Consider the following 6,357-nt stretch of genomic DNA (forward strand, 5'->3'; position numbering starts at 1 on the left):
AATAGAGGATATTGTCTCCTGTATTTCAAATGAAGACGTAAATATTTAGTGAATCTGAATATTAAAGAAATCTGGTGAAGTGTATGATGACACAGAGATCCCAGTACCTGTTGTTTTGTTTTCAGTTTCAGGTTTTTTTTTTCCCCTCATAACTGTGCTCTTTCTTTCTAAAAGTTTATGTAAAAGAAAATTCTCTAGGTTCTCATCAGTTGTCATATCATGTATAAGAAAGAAGCAGTGGAGGGGTGCATGGATGCCACAGTCAGGTGAGCATTGGTCTCCTTGTTTTCAGCTCAGGTTGTGACCTTGGGTCTGTGGGATTGAGCCCAGGTCAGGTTCCACACTCAGCAGGGAGTCTGCTTGAGATTCACTGTCCCTCTCCCTCTGCCCCTTCCACTCATGTTCTCTCTCTCTCTAAAATAAATAAATAAATCTTAAAAAAATAGAAAGGAAGGAAGGACAGAAAGATGGAAGAAAGGAAGAAAGAAAGAAAGAAAGGGAAACCAAGTTTTTACTTCAAGAATGAAAATTGTTTGTGTAACCCCCCCAAAAATTTCATATGCTAAGTATCTCCAAGGAAAGGTGACACAAAATATAATGCAACTTTTTGAATGCTTCATAACATTACTCCCATGACCAAAGCTTATCAGGAGAGTTTGTGCACACAGCAACACAAGCATAGAAAGAAATCTCATGCTAAGTTCAGAGTCACTGTCAGGGGAAGTGTCATGATTAGACTCAAGAGCTGGAACACACTGCTCCATTAAAAGTGTGTGTGTGTGTGTGTGTACATATACTAATACATGTCCACAAGACCTGTGAAGCAAAGACAGTAAGTAAAGAGCAGCTCTGACGACAGATCTGATTAAGTTGTAGGGTTCACAGTGGAAAACAAATGGGCACAAAAATGGATCCAGATTACAGGGAAACGTGAAGAAAAGCCAGACTGAATAACTTTTATTTGATACCAAGAGCAAAGATAACACACCCCTGATTCTCAGTGATAAGAGCTCTATAATAAAAACTAGGCTCTATGCAGATTTATACGGGGGCATGGATGATAGAATGATCCAAGATGCGCAGACTGACAACTGGCGTAGATTAGGGGTCATTGTGAATTTTCAAAATGTGCTCAAGCTGTAAGCAGTTGGGACAGCATTGTCGTGATCTTTTTTCCCCTAGCGTAGAAAGGTGTCACTGTTCCTTCACCAGTGAACGTACAGAGATCCCAGGGCAGTTCAGGGATCGTATACCCTGAACCTTTGAATAATAGGGGGATGTGGTATGTCTTCTCCTCTTAGATTAGCCTGTAATTCTCTCAGTTTTCCCAATATATTAAGAAATCGAAGGAAAATTATTAAACCTAATTAAGAGATCTGATAAACTGGTAGAGAATATAAAAAACTTATAACAAATATGTATAAAAAAATAAAAATATGCCTGTCATTATGGCTGGAAGTACTTAACAAAGAATAAACAGAGAATTAAAAGATAAAGACTGTGACACTGATTTTTTTAAATTTTCAAAAAAATATGATCAGCCATGTTACTTTTGTTTTTCTATTAAAATTTATATTTAAATTTATTAGGTGGTTCAGCAAGGAAGCCAGATAAAAATTCAGCAATCAAAAAAGGTGTTCTAATACACAGGCAATATCTCCATCAATGTTTCTTTTTAATAATTTATACTTTACCTACATTTGTATCTCATTTACTATGCAATCTTTCAAGTTTTCATCTCAACTATTTTTTTTATTTCCATTATCTCCAAGTGGTTACGATTTATAAACACTTGATTAGTCACTTTTCATTTTGTTTTTTTCTCTAATGATATTTGTTGTGTTTGTTTTAAATGTGTACTGACTTTTTAATAATTCAGTTTTCTGAGCAAATGCTCCATTGTTATCTTTCTCCCACAGTACTGAAGATAACTCAGATATACTGAAATTTTCCCCATGAATATATTTGTTAGTTTAGCTTGTTAAGTCTGCAAAGATCAGATAGGGTTTTGTCCTCAATTTTTTCGTGGTGTGTTGTGGTAGAGTTAGAAAAAGACATTTATTCTGAGAGGCTTTATGTTACAGTCAATGGTCATCTGCCCACCCACCCCACCCCCGCCGCCATCCCTCCAAATAGACATTTTCCATCCTCAATATAACATCTCTGCTGCTCTATTCCATAACTTCTCTTCCTGGCTGCAACACTTTTAATTAAAAAGGACCAGAGGCTGCCAGAACTAAGTATATTTGTTGTTCTAGGTTCACTGTCCCTGCCCCAGGCATTGTTTCAACACTCAACATCACTCTGTAATTGGCAAAGGAAGAGCAACACATATTTAAAATCTATCTTTAGGACACTCATGGCTAGGGTACAGGTTTCTTCTTTCTCCTTTAATTTTGCAATTTCCTTTCATTTGACACCTTATTTTGCTGACTGCTCTGACCTAAATTCCAGGTTTGGTTAGTACTGATTCCATCAAAGTTCACACCCCTTCCAACTGCTACCCCAATTAAGCCAATCAGTCATGGGCTTGATCTTACAGGGCGTGAGGTAGGGAGAAACAATGTAAGAGTTCTATTCAGAAACCCATCTCTTCTCCTTGGTCTTCCAACTTCTAATACTGAGGCCATGTCTTTGTGACCCCTAAGAAAACAAAAGGATCCAAACATCTTAGGATCCATCAACATTACATCTGTTTTATAACTGCAAAAACAGGCTCTCAAAATTCCTGCCTTGTTTTTGTCATCTCCAGGGCTAGAGGAGGGACAGAGAACAAGCATGTATTGTTTAAGTTTCTAATTTATAAGAAACTTTGTGTTCTCTGGCCACTTTTTGCAGCCTATATATTCTTAGAGGGTATTTCTGTTAAGGTTGTTAGAGTTAATTTTCCTTGTCCCCTTCTTAATCTAAAAATTCTCAGTCTTACTTAATGCTGGAGATGCAAAGACACACAGTCTGATTCTTTGTCTTTCCTTTCACTAGACCTTATACAGACCACAACTCTCTCCTCCCACATCTTTAGCTCTCCTCTATGGCAGTGTTATATTCAACATATTATAATGGATGAATCCACATTTTATATCACAGTGGGAAAATCAGTCAATTGGATACAATTATTTTTAGATAAGTTCATGTCTGAACCAACTGTTGATGTCAGATAGGGGGTTCCCTCACATACAACACCAAGCAATTCTAAGAAACTATGTTGTCTCAACTCAATTTTGCCACTATCAATTTGAATTAGTATCAGATTCCCCAGGTTAAGGGTTCAGTCCTGGAAGCCTGCCCCTCACCCCCAACTTCAGTTGCCAGAGGCAAGCCCTTGTCTGTTACCTGTGCTTCTGATCTACAAGCAACAGATTAGAGGTTCCAATGCCTTCTCCTTAGGTTTGATTAATTTGCCAGAGCCTCATAGAACTTAGGAAAACACTTAATGTTTCAACAGCCAGATGAAGAGATACATAGGGCAAGGTCCTGGACAAAGTAGCTTCTGTCCTCATGGAACATGGGCCCTTGGCTCAGTGACACACGAGTGTTCAGGTTCTCTAAGCCTGGAAGCACTTCAAAAGAGAAAGACTGAAAAGCTTTCCCTTTTGGGTTTTTATGGAGGCTTCATGAAAGAGTCATGATTGTGGCCATTGGCTTACTCAACCTTTAGTCCCTGTCCCTTCCCTGGAGGTCTGGGGGTGGGACTGTAAGTTCCAACCTTCTAATCACAGGGTTGGTCCTACAGGCAGCCAGACCTCTGGAGGGTGCTTTCCAAAGGAAACCTCATTAACATAACAAAAGACACTTTAATCACTCCCAACACTTAGAAATTCCAAGGGTTTTGGGAACTGTGAATCAGAAACAAGGATGAACACCAAATATGTGTTTATCATAAATAATTTTTTATAATAAATGAATAAATTTCTTATTATACATTATAAAATTTATTATAATAAAGAATAATAAACAGCTAGTTAATGAGAAAACATTTTTTACACTATGCAGACCTCTAGAGGATAAAGCATATCTATGATAGTGATGGAAAGATGTGTTTTATGAAAACTCAGTGAGAAATTGCCTCAGTGACATTTTTCTGTTTCCTATGGGAAGTTGTAAACCCTTCATTAATAAAAATTTATGCAAGAAAATAAGACTCCTGGGTGTGGATATTACAAGACATTTATACAGGCATGTTGAATTTGATTTCAAGTTTTTTTTTAAGTTTACTTATTTTTTAAAAAAATCTCCACACCCAGTGTGGGGCTTGAACCCACAACCCTGAGATCAAGAGTTACGGGCTCTTCCAACTGAGCCAGGCAGGCACCTTTATTTCAAGTTTTGATTAACCAATTTATTACCTTGTCTTATGATAAAAAAAAAATGTTTAAAGCTACATTTTGAAAAATCTTAGTGTTTGAAGTATCATTAGAAAAATAACTTACTGTTTATTTGAACGTTATAGCTTCTAATCACTGTTTTGTTAACATTTTAATTAAAGGCTCACTTTTGAAATATTTCGTTGAAACAAATATTTTTAGAACAAATAGAACATTATTCATGTTTTCTGCAGCTACAATTTGGACTTTTAAGTGAATACTAAGTGCAAATGTAATCTCAGCAACCCAACAATTCTCTCGTGGGTTTAGGTGGACCTGGAGATGATTTGTCCTGTTTATTTTTAAATGATTCTTGTTTACATCAATTTAATAAAATTAACATTCCCATTCAAGTTCTCACATCATGGACTTGTCCTATTTCATGCTTACCTAAGTTAATAACTATTAATAGAGTTTAGTAGGAACTCAGTATTGAAAGACCCTAAGAAAATATGTATTTGTGGTTTGGATGGTTTAGTCATTTTATTTTGTCCCTCTACCTGATATCCTTTGGAGTCACTAACAAAACAACAACAGTCAATATTTGAAATATAAAAATGTGAAAATACTAAGTTGTCTTAATCTTTATGTGGGAGTGCTATGTTAGAGGTAAAGATAAATAGATGAAGAAATCAATAGAATACTAGGAGTCTACAGTTGGGTAAAATCATCTAACACAAAGTCTATTTTATAATAAATATGGTGACTTATTTATTGAATACTGCACTGAAAATAAGAAACAGAATGTTTGGGCACAAAATGGTAGTAAATGTATCATTTATTTAACCTTGTGATCACATGGCTGACTGGGAGCCACTGTGGCTGCCCAGCATCGGGAGAGATTATCATAGACAATATCATTAGCTCCAGAAAGGTCAAAATTCAAAATCAAAAGTACAGTTTCTACTTCATGCATTTTAGTTTTGCACCATCCAAGAGTCAAAAAAACCTGTAAGTTGAACCATCATAAATTGGGAACTCTCTGTAGTTTCCCTTTAAATTTTCCTTGTCTTCCAATGGAAGTGGGGAGCTGAAACATTTTGTGAACAGAAGTCAAAAGAGCCATGCCCATCTAGATTGAATGCAAATATTTCCCAACTCCTCATCAAATTTTTCTTTCAATTTGTTTCATTTGGCTGCAGTCTTTGATCAAACAGTAGTTTGTGTAATGATATTGACAGGAATGTGGTTTCCTCCTATGTACCTATTCTGTGTGGCAGAGTCAGGCAGGGGCTCCTACACCAAAGACTTTTCACTCAAGAACTGACACATGTGCAGGTAAGAACTCAGGGATTGTAATGTCAAAGACTCTAGAAAGGCATATGGCCATGCCTGTGTGGGCTACATCATGATATGCTAGTTGGAAATTTCCGTATTGAGAGATTCTGAGAAAATAAAACAAAAAGAGCTAACTGACCTTGGGGGGATCTGGGAGTGAAAAGATGCTCTGGGTAGGGGATGGGCTCTGAAGGCATCACAGAAGGGGTGCTTTGCAAGGGCTAGGAATTGAATGCCCCTGAGAATTCCTTCTCCTTACCCAAGTTTCTTCAGCTTCAAAGTCTTTGGTACCCCAGAAACAAAAAAAGATTATAAAACAGCATATTTATATCTTTTCTATCTTGAAAACGAATACTCTTCCTCTTTCGGTGCTTGGTTTTGTTTTGCTTTTGACTTGTTAGTATTTCTTTCTGAAAGCATAGAATGTACAAATTACTATAATAGTAATAAAGTAGAAATCATTTCAATTGATTTTTAAAAAAATATTACTTGGCAATGCTACCTAGAGCAATCTACACATTCAATGCAATCCCCATCAAAGTACCATCCACTTTTTTCAAAGAATGGAACAAATAATCCTGAAATTGGTATGGAACCAGAAAAGACCCCAAATAGCCAGAGGAATGTTGAGAGAGAAAAGCAAAGCTGGCGGCATCACAATTCCGGACTTCCAGCTCTATGACAAAGCTGTCATCATCAAGACAGTATGGTACTG

The sequence above is a fragment of the Neomonachus schauinslandi genome, chromosome 8 (genome assembly GCF_002201575.2).
Source record: "Neomonachus schauinslandi chromosome 8, ASM220157v2, whole genome shotgun sequence".
Classification (NCBI taxonomy): Eukaryota; Metazoa; Chordata; class Mammalia; order Carnivora; family Phocidae; genus Neomonachus; species Neomonachus schauinslandi.